Source organism: Camellia sinensis, chromosome 13 (assembly GCF_055761805.1).
Source record: "Camellia sinensis isolate YWXY chromosome 13, ASM5576180v1, whole genome shotgun sequence".
In the NCBI taxonomy this organism is placed as follows: Eukaryota; Viridiplantae; Streptophyta; class Magnoliopsida; order Ericales; family Theaceae; genus Camellia; species Camellia sinensis.
The window spans coordinates 146,474,491-146,488,622 of NC_138973.1; positions in this window are offsets into that span (position 1 = coordinate 146,474,491).

A 14,132-nucleotide genomic window follows, 5' to 3' on the forward strand; every position below is an offset into this window, starting at 1 on the left:
CAAGACTATGACAAAGTGTATCTAACAAGCTACCCAGTAAGGCACTCCGTCAAGTGATGACATCGGCTAAGGACAAAGCTTCGGCAACTAAGGTGACAATGATCTCGGCTAGGAAGGACAACACTTGACTAAGCTGTGCCACACCTTGGCCTAGATGTGCCACACCTTGGTCTAGGTCATACCACTCCAGGACAAGATCACTTGGGTGCAAAGGTAACATCTCAGCCTTGGTGATGAACACCTCGGCCTAGATAATGACATCTCGGCCAATATGTCAAGGCGAAGATGGAGGTCAAACAAAATGGTTCCAAGATAACTTCTAGACTGAAGATGACCTCGGCTTGGAATGATCTAGGCGTACATAACTTAGACTTGGCAAGACCTAGGCTTAACATCAAGGAAGGAGCAAAGCATGCATACAACACTTAGACATATCACATAAACACAAAGCAAGACAAGATTCAGGAATGCAAACTTAACAAGACAGAGCTATGTAAATGAACATGAACATGACTACAACATGAATATGGGTTGTTACAGCAACTTAACATGGAAAAACATATAAATGCATGCAAGCATGACTAGGACATGAATATGGGTTGTTACAATATGTCCTGTGTTTCCGCATCTAAAGCACGCCCCAGAAGTATGGTAACAGACTCCCTGGTGTTTCTTACCACATTCATTATATTTTGATGCGGGGTCTCTCGAGGAATTGGATGTACTAGATGTTCCCAAATTCTATTTCTTCGAAGACAATGATCCCTTATTAGAATAAGAACCATGTCGTTTCCTCTTCCACTCAAATGGTCAGTTTTGTGAAGCCAAATTTGTTTAAGACATTAAAGCTCTGTCAAGAACATCCACGTATTTTGGCAATTTCAAGACATTTACTTTTTCCAAGATTGTATTTCGAAGCCCACCTTCAAATTTTCTCACTTTCTTGTAATCAATCTCGACCATGTGTGGTGCAAATCTAGCCAACTCAATGAACCGTGCCTTATATTTTACTATGGTCTGCTTTCCTTGCTTCAACCCTTCAAATTCAGGTACTTTTCGGTCCCCGATGCATTGAGGAAAGTACTTCTTGTAGAAAATCTCTAATAATCATGCCCAATTAACTCCCGCATTTTTATCCCTAACCAACATCCATCACCTTCAGGCATCACCCTCCAAGGTAAAAGTTGCCAACTGAACTTTCTGTGCTTCAGGGAACGGAAATACTTCGAACAATTTTTCTATGCCAAGAACCCATGCCTCGGCCTTCAGAGGATCAACTCCTCCCCAGAACTGTGGTTGTTTCATCTTCTTGGATTCTTTAGTCAAAGCAATCGTGCGATCACCTGCTTGGCACTTTTGTACTAGAGGTGGTACAGTGTCACGACCCAAACCCGCCCCTATAGGTTTAGCATTGTAACCGGCCAATAATCCTGGGATTACCGAAGGCCTCTGAGACAGATTAACATAATATTAGGGGCTAGCGGAAGCAAATAACAATGTACAACGTCCATTGAGCTGTGCAGACTTATATAAGACAGAAAAATTTTAAACTTTTTATCTACATATATACACATTATCTTTAAGTCATCATATATATACAGATTAGACAAAAAGGGACTTAGCCCTATTTACAAAATACACAAGACTTGTTCAACCAAGCACGAAAACAAAACTTAAACTTTAAATCACATAGCGATAATCACTTGACATATCTGGAACCTCCACTGGTGGCACATAGGTTGGCTGACCAAAACAGATTCTAGGCAGATGCCTCTAAGCCTGGTCACACGCCTGATCACTTACATACATAAATAATACAATGAGTTAGAGCCCAGTGAATAATAACAGAGTAAAGGGTTTTTATGAATGATGTCCAGCACAAGTTAGGATCCAGTATTTAAATCAGAACATATTCAGACTTCAAAACAGAAATAGATTTAGATACACACTCATGTTCATATTCAGATTTTGCATAAGATCATACGTGGTACACCCATTAGCTATCAGATCAATTTGGTCCAGAGACCCACATACATAGTTGGTACCAACGACCATAAAGGTTCATATCTTACGCACAAGTAGCCATGGTATTGTTACCCCCAGGCAAGGGCCACGTGTAGATTGGCCACGGTATTGTTATCCCCGGGCGAGGGCCACGTGAACTAAGGGTGCCATAAATACTTTTCAGAAAATTGGGCATTCATTCATAATTCGTAAGATAGCATTTCAGAAAACAGATCATATCATACCAGTGAGAAAATACTTAAGTTAAACATAACTTTACAGAGTTATTACTCACAGATAGCCGCAGAAGCAAATCAGACGGACTGAACATATCAGATAAATCAGGCAGACAATGGCACGTAACGTACACAAGCACATAACATATACACATTGAAATACAATATTACTCCATTGATCAAACTTGACTTTCCTAGTCTTTTTCCATCTAAACAGTCTGAAGTTCTACTATGCTTATTCTTTCTCATTCAAATAAACCGGGTTCTTATTTCACGTATTCTTTTATTACTAAGCCCTTCTTTTCCAAATAGATTGATCTTTTACTTGGCTTCTTAAACAATTACCACTAGATTAATGATTCATTCTTCAACTAACTAATCTATGTTGATTGGTAGCTTATTAGTCTTTATTGAGTCATAAATCATGTCTAGAATGCCTTGGAAAGAGATGAGAATAAAAATGTGAACTAAATGCAATTTTCCAAAACATGCTGAAAATGGGCCTCCGCTCGAGCGCCACTTTGGTCGCTGGAGCAGACTGCAAATTTGAAAAACTACTAGGAGCTCGATTTTCACGCTCGAGCGAGACTTTCCTCGCTCAAGCGGACAACGTAAATTCTGAAATTCCAAAATTGCAATTGAAGTTCAAATTTGGTATTCAAAGCCTCAAAACATGTACTTTAGTATACAAACATGGAGAACCATTGTATAATTTAGGTAAACACTCTCAATTAAAAAATCATTTATTCAAAATCATGTCCCAATTGCCAAATTTAGTTTTAATTCATTTTCTCCATATCAAGCCAAATTCCAAACCCAAAGTGATTAACCTCTAAATTAATCTCCATAAATTGAACATGGCTCTAATCTCTCATTTTCTTTTTAGTTACATAAAATTGACTTCAAGCTCTTTCTATTTTCCTTCAAAGCATGAAATTAAAGTCATAACTTCCTTAGAAAATTATTCACATGTATGAAATTGACATCAAAATTACTAATTTTATATTCTTATAAATTTTCCAACTAATTTCCATAATCTAAAACGTAACTTAATTTATAACCTCAATTTAATTCATAATCATAGGTGTTCCAAAATATGATTAATTTAAATAATAAAATCTTAAATTACATTACTTGCATGGATTAAACAAATCTAATTATAAAATCAAAAACTTTATCTAACGTTAGGATTAATTCTAAATTTCCATAAACTTGATGTTCGTGAAACATTTCATTTTTCTCTTCAAAATGTGAACTTAAATGGTTCAATTTCTTCAAAATCCATGAGACTAATTTCATAACTTTCTCAATTCATGATGTATGTAAATTTACTTCTCACATATACCAAGGTTTCCAAACCCAAGCTCAATTGAAGAATTATAATTATTTCCATATTGATTAACCTTAACCATGTTCATGAATTAATTCTTTAATTTCACCAAATCACATGCATGTAAAAATAACCTTAACCATGTTCATGAATTAATTCTTTAATTTCACCAAATCACATGCATGTAAAAATAAGACTCAAATTCATATAAAATATGCAAAATCAAACCCAAAATAATTAATTTCTAAGTTGATTTCCATAAATTTGAACCTAATTCCATTGCATGGATTAAATCTTCAATACACCATTGCTGTATGTAATTTTTATAACACAATTCAAGAATGATTCTCAAAATTAAACTCAAACTTAACAAATTTAAAGAATCATAACTCAAAATCTCTAAGCTAACTATTTTTACATGCAAAACTCAATTTCCATCAATTTATATAATTGATCCTCAAATCTTCATTTTTAATCCTCTCAAAATTCATCTTAAAACAATTTATGTCTAGATTATTTAAACAATACTAAGAAGAGGATGAAATTTCTTACTTCAAGATGAATTTTCCCACAAGACTTCCTTCTTTTCCCCCCTTTTTTTTTTTTCTCCTTCCTCCCGGTTTCTCCCTCTCAGCCGAGCTCTCTCTTCCTTTCTCTTTTCTAACTCTGCTTCTAGTAGAGTGAAAGGCACCATTTTGATTTCAATTTCCATCTCTTATTATTTTATTTTATTTTTCATTAGTGGGACACTTGCCCATGTAATATGAACCCATGTTTCATTAGTTTAGCACACTAATCATAATTTAGTTTAATTAAACATCACTTAGTCTTAATTAATCCTAATTAGCACATAAGTTAATTAATCATAACTAATTACAATTTCTTACATGATTTAATTAGTCTAATTTGACTTCCATAAGGCCCAATTAATCATATTTAAATTTATCATTTTGAATCAGATTTTTAATCAACTCCCAAAAGGCTCTACATAAATGAATTTAATTCACAATAATCACAATTCTCAATCTTCATAATTTAATTAGCTTAATTAACTCCAATTAGAATCTAATTAATCGAGCCTCAATTTACTAAACTGAATCGAATATTTAATTAAACTCCCAAATGGGTCCGTAATTAAGATTAAATTGATTCAACTTCCTAACTTCACTTCCCTAAGCCGTTTGGACCCTTAATTTCTAATTCCAAAATAAATCTTTAATAGAATCATATACGAGTCAGATCCCACAATTCTCATAAATCCCAACTTAAATTATAATATTCGGCAATTAAATTTCAAATCATCTTAATTAATCAAGTACTAATCATTACACGTGATGGGGTCGTTACATACAGGCATTAGTGGAGGTGGGGTGGTTGTCCTATTGCCGCCTAAATGCTTTAGCCATGTCTTTTCTGTCTAATCGGGCAGTAGTAGACTATTCTATGTCATCAGCTCTTATCCTCACCATTATCTATATAAACTTGCATTATAATAAACGCAGACATTTGCAAATATACACATAGGCACAACAGTTCATGCTTCACATATTCACATAATTGCATAATCTCAATGCACACAAGCATATACTTATCAGATGAATGCACCTTAAGTCCTTTTTAGACACCTTATTGCTCATTTGGGCAAGTGTGTGAGTTATTAACCTGACTTTGATACCACTCTATCATGACCCTTACTCGCCTCTAGACGTTTGGATCGTAACCAGCCAGTAATCATGATTACCTACGGCCTCAAACATAAATCAAATCATATTTAATTATATGGGGCTAGAAGCATAAGTAGAATTATAAAATTGTCCAATGAGCTTGTGCATAAATAGCATGAACAAAAACTTTTTATACATTAATAACTCACACCCATATATATATAAAAGATCTCACATGTCCATGATCATACATATATCACTAACGTACAAAAACCAAAACTTATACATAGACATAGTCAAGCATGACCAACAAAAGAAGATAAAAGATCAAAACAAAAACGTCGTTCGTCAGGCAATCTATGGCTAACCCAACAAAACTTAGTAATCCTTCACAGGTTCACTAGGGTTGGACATCCTGCTGCTCATCTACATGCATATAAATACAGAGTGAGGGAAAGCCTAATGAATAACATTAGAGTAAAGAGGGTATACGAATAAGTTCTAATGTCTAAGAAAAATCATTCTCATCATATTAATTCCGTATCATAACGGAATGACCTCAGGTCCAATACATGACAGAACGATCTCAGGTCCAACATATAAAGAGATACAGAATAGAATAGACCATACTTGTTGGAATGACCTCGGGTACAATGATCTCAGGTCCAATCAATTACAGCTGTATAATGACCATTAGGTCAACACATAACAAATATTCAGACTTATCAGATATTCAGAACGACCTTGGGTCCATCTTGTCAAACATATAGAACGACCTTTGGTCCATTTCAGATATACAGAATGACCTTAGGTCCATCATATACATTCATATTTCACCAAACACATTTGCAGATATCATGTTGATCAGACAGATAGAAAGCTCATTCATAACACGAAATCATAAGTTTGGATAAACTTACAACATTGGTTGTAGCTGTTGTTTTTAGAGGACCACTTGAGCGGTCATTTGAACGCTCGAGCAGAGATTTGCAGCTCCCAATATCTCGCAAGTTTGCTGGCGAGACCGCTCGAGCGAATGAATGGCCGCTCAAGCGTAAAATATGAGCTCCCAGTATTTTCACTGTAACTCTGCAAAACTTTTGAGACCTTGCGTTTACCGCTAGAGCGATGGAAAGTTCACTCGAGTCGTCTCTTTGTATTTTGGTACTTCACTTGAGCGATGGAAAGTTCGCTCGAGCTGTCTAGTCGGGACAGCAAAGTTATATTGCGATCCAAACACCTTTCCAAATCATTTCTTTCACATTCCTTCTCTCTTTAACAGCTGTGGCCCGCCTTTTTTAGTGCCCCCCTTTCAGAAAGGTTTGAAAAGAAGGCCTCATACTTCAGACTCCCGTGGTTCTGAATCTAATCTCACAAAGTGCAATGTGAAACTGATAATCACCAAAGAGTCCAAATCCAGCAAATCTTTTTGGAAAATTGATTTTAAATCAAATAATGCCAAAGTTGGACTGCTTTTCCAAATACAGAGTCGCCACCTAAATATTTTTGTTTTGGGGAAATTTAGGAAACCCTGACTCGTGCCAAAGGCCACGTGTCCGTCATCACCAAAGCTGCCTCAGCTCGGGAACTTGGGTACGAAGGGGAAAGGTCATGAATTGAGCACCCCCACTTGCCCGATCAAAGATCGGCCTCTACTAATCATGATATGATTTTTATAAACATTATGCGTTCTTATTCCGGTTATTATCTAAGTTTACTATGTGATGCGCACAACCAAGTATAGACTAAATCGCAAGAATTGGAACATTTCAAATCATGTTTGTTTTGCGAAAATGGTTTGGTTTTGCCACCTCAAGTGGGCTTAAAGTTGCAGATTTGCCACTAAACAAAGTGGCCTTAAAAACATGATTTGCCACTCAACAAAGTGGGCTTAAAACTTACAATCGTTGAATCGTTCCAATTCAAACAAAAAGCCTTCATCGACAAGCATTCATGCAGTTTAGCACTTTAAGCACATAGCCTCATGACAAGCATGCTAGCCATGGCAATCACTCACACTTTATGCAAGTATGCTAAAGCATAAAAACTCACCTAGTACTCCAAGCTAAGAAGATATGAGTTAGAAAACTATGCATGATTCCTAACTATACAAGATGCCTAATGCAACACATGCGATATGCAATTAATAGGCCCGGCTACTAATATGGCATATGAATTAATCCAAGGCATGCGGTCTAAGCACGTATTCAAAGAATTATTGAAATTGCAATGCAGTTTGAATGATACGTCGAGCCTCGGTGCATGCAATACTAATGAATGATGCAAGCGTAGGGTATGCTAATTAAAACATGATCCCTAATCTAACCATCAAAGCGGGTAAATAAAAGGGAGAAAGACGTGTGGTTGGAAGACATACACACACGCACACTTATTACAACATTACGCCCTCGCAAAGGAGGGTTCGAATGAATAAGCTAATTAAGCTAACTAATTACAAAACTCGAAACTAATTAACTATTCTAGTTAACTAATTATTACAAACAGAAATAATTAACTATTCTAGTTCACTAATTACAAAACGAAATTGAATAACTAGTTAAACTGACTAATTATTTACAACAAGTAATTAGCTACAACTAATTAATTACAACACAAATTTGAACTACTCATTTAAATGCTAAATAAGCTTGAAATGCAAGGGAGGCTCATGCACACGCTCGGTTTCCACCCGAAAGGCACTACCTTGCTGTTGAATGCCTCTGTTTGCACATTTGAACACCAAAAATTCTGCCCACTTCCAGAACACCTCTGTTCCACCTTACCAACACACTGTGCAAATTTCGTTGGTAGCCGACAAGGGGCCGGTCGGCTACCAATGGTGGCCGGTCAGCTACCATTGGTGGCCGGTCAACCTTTAGTGATGGTTGTCGGCCACTGCTGCCCTGAACTTCCTTGCTGTAACAGAGAGCAAAACAATGCATTTCTCAAGGGTTATTTGCACACCTTGTCTCTCCTTTTCATGGGGAAATCAAAGGAGGGACAAAATTTGGTTCACAAACCATCAATCAAGCAATTTCATTGCATGGTGGCTTATGAAACCAATTATGCAATTTCAATAAATGCAAAATGAGACCAAAAAAGACCATCACCATATCATGCATGATCATGGGCAATGAAGACCAAGGAAAGTGGCACATTTCATCACTTTTGAGTATGAAATGTCCCATTTTCCTTGTGTCCAAATTAACGTCCAATTTGAACACATGAAATGCGACACAAAGAGATGCTTATCTTGCCTCTTTTACTTGTCAATTTTGTTTAGCCATTTTAATTATCAAATCATTCCTTAATCCATTGTCCATTGGTAAGTGTCCTCTAATGGAAAGAGGGCTCAAACCACAAGTTACTTTGGGCATGAAAGAGACATTACACTGTTGGTAATGAACCCCCTAAGGGATTAAACCATTAGGTGTAGCACCTCCATTTCACACTTAGGTAAACAAGTGGTTTGAAACCACTTTCAAAGCAAATCAAAAGTGAAGAATTGAGGGGGATTGTAGAGGTTGATTAAGTGCTGGAAATGAGTGATAAAAGCACTAAAACATGCAACCAACTCACCCCCATGGTGGTTAAAGCCTTAAAACACTAAGCTAGTGTAGGAATTAACACTACAACCATGCCATACAAGGCTCAAAAGAAACAACCAGCCCAAAACAAAGCTAAAATAGGTTATTTCAAAGGCTAAAGCATGCTGGACTTGAGCTAAGTTAAGTTAGAAAAACATGCTAACATATGAAGCTATCTAGGCATGTAAACAAGACATAAGGAAGGGAGGCTAACCCCTCCTGTTTTGGACTTCAAAATGAGGTTTTTATCACTAAAAAACCTCTAAGATTCAGTGGTTAAAAGGCTCAAAAAAGTTGATTTGAAAGTGATGAATAAAGGCACAAAAGCTTTAATAACAAGGGAGCAAGAAGGGTGAGCTACCCTTTAACTAAAAATGACCTCAAGCCAACACTTTTAAGCCACAAAAATAGAGCTTTTTACAGTTCAAAACCAGCCTCAAAATAGTTGACAAGGATGGCAAAGCAAGGGTACAAAGCAAGTATAAACAAGACAAGTGTTATACCTTTGAAGCAAAGCACAATTCTAGGCACAAGACCAAGCTAAACCACCTTCAAAAGCTCAAAGAAGGTCCCACATAACCTCAGCCCAAGGAGAAGCAACTTTGGTTAAGGTAGTGTATGTAAAAGTGTAGAGAAGACAAGCTACAAGGCACAAAATTGTAAGAGAGAGAGAGAAAAATCTAGAGAGAGAGATATTTTTGGTCTAAAATTTGTAACCCCCAAAAATGGGGGAGGAACTCCTCTATATATAGAAAAACAAGCCATGAGCTTAGGAACATCCTACCATACACGTGTATGAAGATGCAGCTCAGTGGGATAACAGTTGGCACAGCTGTCAACAAATATCTGGAAAAAGAGACTGGCGGTCGTCGGCCACCACTAGTAGCCGACCGACCAGGCATCGAGTTTTGGTCAAAAACAAGGCACAGACAAGACAAGGTCCAAAGGCTCAAAGACAAGGCGTTCCGCCGAAGACTTCGGGCACTCAAAACAAACACAAACAATTACAATCATCGAGTCTACAAGCGATGACGTCCAAGTCTTGAGGACGGTCAAAAATGGGGTGTCTACAACAGCCCTCTTTCCCAAAACTTTAGTTAGAAAACCCTAGATTTCATCTAGAAAGAGCAAGAATCGATCTTTGGGCCTTCATTAAAGTTGTTATCCTCGTCAAGAGCTATGTTTTGAACCGGATAGATCGTGGTGTTTCAAAAGCTCATCGAGTGGACCTTCAAATCTCGTCGTACAACCTCAAAGTAGGAATACCTTTACCCTTGTATATCTATATTTTGGTCTAAATAGGTGTGAATCTTAAGATGCATGGAACTATTGAGATGAATGATATATATATATATATATATATGTATATGGGCTTTGTGTGATAAAGTGTTTGTGTGAAATTTATGGTGGATTATGAAATTAACTATGAAATAGTGAGTAAACATACCTAAATCAAGGAAAATAAATATTCGAAAGGAAAAGTCCCAAATTCTTATATGAACCCTAAGGGATTATTCATGATTTTAATGAAATGGATAATCGATAAGTAAAAATGGGAGAATCCTTGTGATTGTTGGTATTGTGTGAAAAAAATATTAATGTTTTGGAATGTGTTTGAGGTGCCCACTTCCTCGGTTCGTGTGAGGAGGATGAATGTGGGAATGTGTTTGAGGTGCCCACTTGCCCAGTCGCGTGAGGGTGACAAATGTGGGGATGTTGTGAGGTGTCCACTGACCAATTAATGTGAGGACAACAAAAGTGGAAAGGTTTGAGGTGTCCACAAGCCATCCATGTGAGGATGGGAAATGTGGAAGTTGAATGTGAATTATGTGATGTGTAATAATTTTTAAAATAAATATGAACTCTTGGACATTAATCAAGGTCATACATAATTAAATCAAACATTTATATAGTTGGTTAAAGTTATTCTCTACTAGGCAAATCGCTCATTCCTAATTAATAACCTTTTAGGAAACGAAAAGCCCCAAAACTATCAATGAAGGAGAAGAAGAAAAAGGCTTTCAATTTTTTTTATTTTTTTTTTAAATCTAAAATTTTGTGAACTTGAAATTGTAATATAATGATGGAACTCCTTTTCTACTTTTATTTTGAGATTTGTATGTTTGTGTAAAATGTCACAATGTAAATTTTTTGTAAGCTTCTCTAGCTCATTGAACCGAGATACGTCTTTTGTAACTTTGTAAACAAAATCTACAGTTCAACGAGAAAGAGAGACATTTTGTACGGACTGGTATTATGCTTTTTAAGTGGAGAATGTTCTTTTAATTGTTGAACGGAAATTATACGTGTGGGGTGTTACATTGGTATCATTTAGAAAATAAAAGCATGAAAATATCTTTACTAAAATATTACTCACAATGTTTCTGTTGCTAACACACAATTCATAAACATACACATATTGAATCACATTGCTTATTCGAATCGTTCTCTTACTTATTCAATTCTCTTAAGCTTCATTCTAACTCTTTAATTCATTTAGAATGCTCAATTCATGCCTAGGAATGCTTAGAAAGGAATGAGAATGGAATTAAGGTAAGATTTACGAGGAAAGTGGTGAAGTTTGTGTGGAGTGAGACTTGTGAAAAGTCATTCCAAGAGCTTAAAGTTAGACTCACCACGGCTTTAGTGTTGATTATTCCGGAGAGGGGTTTGGGCTATTCAATTTATTGTGATGTATCTCGAGAAGGATTAGGTTGTGTATTTATACCAAAAGGGAAAGTTATGGCGTACAGTTCGTGACAGTTGAAAACATATAAGAGGAATTATCCCACTGACGACCTAGAACTAGCGGTAGTGATTTTTGCCTTAGAAATTTGGAGGCATTACTTATATAGTGAGGGGTTCTAGGTATTCTCCGATCACAAGAGTTTGAAGTATCTATTCTCATAGAAATATTTGAATTTGAGACAGTGGAGATGGATGGAGTGTATGGAGGATTATAACTTTGAGTTACACTATCATCCAAGGAAAGCCAATATAGTAGTCAACGCTTTAAGTAGGAAGTTTGTAAGTAGTGTAACTAGTATTGTCATCTGGGAATGAGAGATGTTGGGTGCTATTGGCAAGTTCGACTTGCATCTTAGTGAGTCTGTTTAGCCATCCGTTTTGTTCACTGTAGTTGCACAACCTACACTAGTGAGCCGAGTAATAGAAGCACAGAGGGGTGACCACAAAATAAAGGCTATCCAAGAGAAGAGAGCTAATGGGAAGGTGGAGAAGGGCTTGAACATGTATTCTAACTCTAGTGTGAGGTATTTGAACCATCTTTTCATGCCAGAATCTTGTAGAGAGGAGGTACTCCGAGAGTTCCACCATTCACGCCTTGGGGTACACCCGAGAGGCACAAAGATGTACCACAACCTTAGCCGCCAGTTTGGGTGAAGGGGGATGAAAAGAGACATAGCCTTGTTTGTTTCGAGGTGCCTTACTTGTCAACAAGTGAAGGCTGAGCACCAATGACCAGCAAGTTTGTTGCAATCCTTACCTATAGCCGAGTGAAAGTGAGAGCATGTCACGATGGATTTTGTTGTGGGTCTTCCGAGGACTCAACGGGGTAATGATCCTGTATGGGTGATAGTCGATCGGTTAACTAAATCAACACATTTTGTACCTATGCGCACGAATGACTCGGTAGATTATCTTGTCGACCTTTATGTTAGGGACATAGTTCGACTTCATGGGGTCCTTGTGGCTATGTTTTCAGATAGAGATCCTCGTTTCACGGCTCGGTTATGGTAAAGCCTACAGAATGCCTTGGGCACTCGATTGATGTTTAGTACCGCCTATTATCCTCAGACTAACGGGCAGTCTGAGTGAACCATTCAGATCTTAGAGGACATGTTTTGGGGTTGTGTTCTTGATTTTAAGGGGTCGTGGCAAAGGCACTTACATTTAGTAGAGTTTGCCTATAATAACAGTTTCTAGGTGAGTATTGGTATGACACCGTTTGAGGCCTTATATGGCCAATCGTGTAGATCTCCAGTGTGTTGGGCTAAGGTGGGTGACGCACCTATGTTAGGTCCTGAATTAGTTCGGGAAACGATTGAGAAAGTTGCACTTATTTGTAAGTGATTGGTTTCGGCTCAGTTGCTAGAAGAGCTATGCCGACTGGAGGAGAAGACCTTTATCTTTTGAGGTAGAAGATCATGTGTTCCTGAAGATATCACCAAGACGGGGTTTAATGAGATTTAGGTAGAGTGGGAAGGTGTCTCCTAGATTTATTGGGCCTTTTGAGATACTAGAACGGATCGGGGAGATAGCTTATCATTTGGCCTTGCCACCCCAACTTTTCAGGGTTCATGACGTGTTCCATATCTGTATGCTCCGAAAGTACGAGCTTGATCATTCACTCGTGTTGGATTGAACCGAGTTAGAGGTGGATAAGGATGCCTCGTATGAGGAGAGACCGATATGAGTTTTAGACGCTCGGGACCAAATTTTGCGAGGCAAGACTATTCCATTGGTTAAGGTATTGTGGCAACACCATAGGGTTAAGGAGGCGACTTGGGAACGTGAGGCAGAAGTCCGTGTGAAGTATCCGGACTTATTTGTTGATAATTGAGACTTATGTTGAAAACTTTGTAAATGTTGTGATATGTGAACATTGTATATGTTTTGGGAAAATTGAACTGTGATAGCTGGTGTTAAGAAACTCGATGTATCCCTGTTACGAATATGGAAGATGTGGGAATGGTTTCATTTTCTTTAAATGTTAGTTGATTTTAAATTTCGGGGACTAAATTCCTTAAGGGGGAGATTATTACGATTCGAGATTAGACCCGACCCATTTGTTGTTTTTGGATCTAAGAACCTATGTACTTGGCTATTGTCCAACTCATTTTCATCTTGTTTCTTGTTGAGTTTGGCTATTGGGAGTTTTGGTGGTGTTTGAAATAGGTTGGGTGGTTAGTTTTTCTAAGAGTTTTTGCCCAAATTCTGGCTTGTTTGCTTGAACGACCATTCCTGTGCTCGAGTGGTCTTTTATAGTCTGCAAAACTATTAAGAGTTTCATATCTTCGCTCAAACTGTCTTTCTTGCACTCGAGCGATCTTTTACAGGTCTGAACTACTGAAAGAGGGTCATTATACGCTCGAGCGGTGGATTTAGGCACTCAAGCAGTTTCACTTATTGTGTCGGTCGCTCGAGCAGTCTGTGCGTATATCAGTCCGAGAGGAAGCTATTCTCAGTCACGTTTTCACCTCTCTCTCTCTCTCTCTCTAAACATTTTAAAACCCTAAAATCTTTACCTTCTCTCTCTAGTTCTTATACTCTAGCTCCAAATATTCCAAAT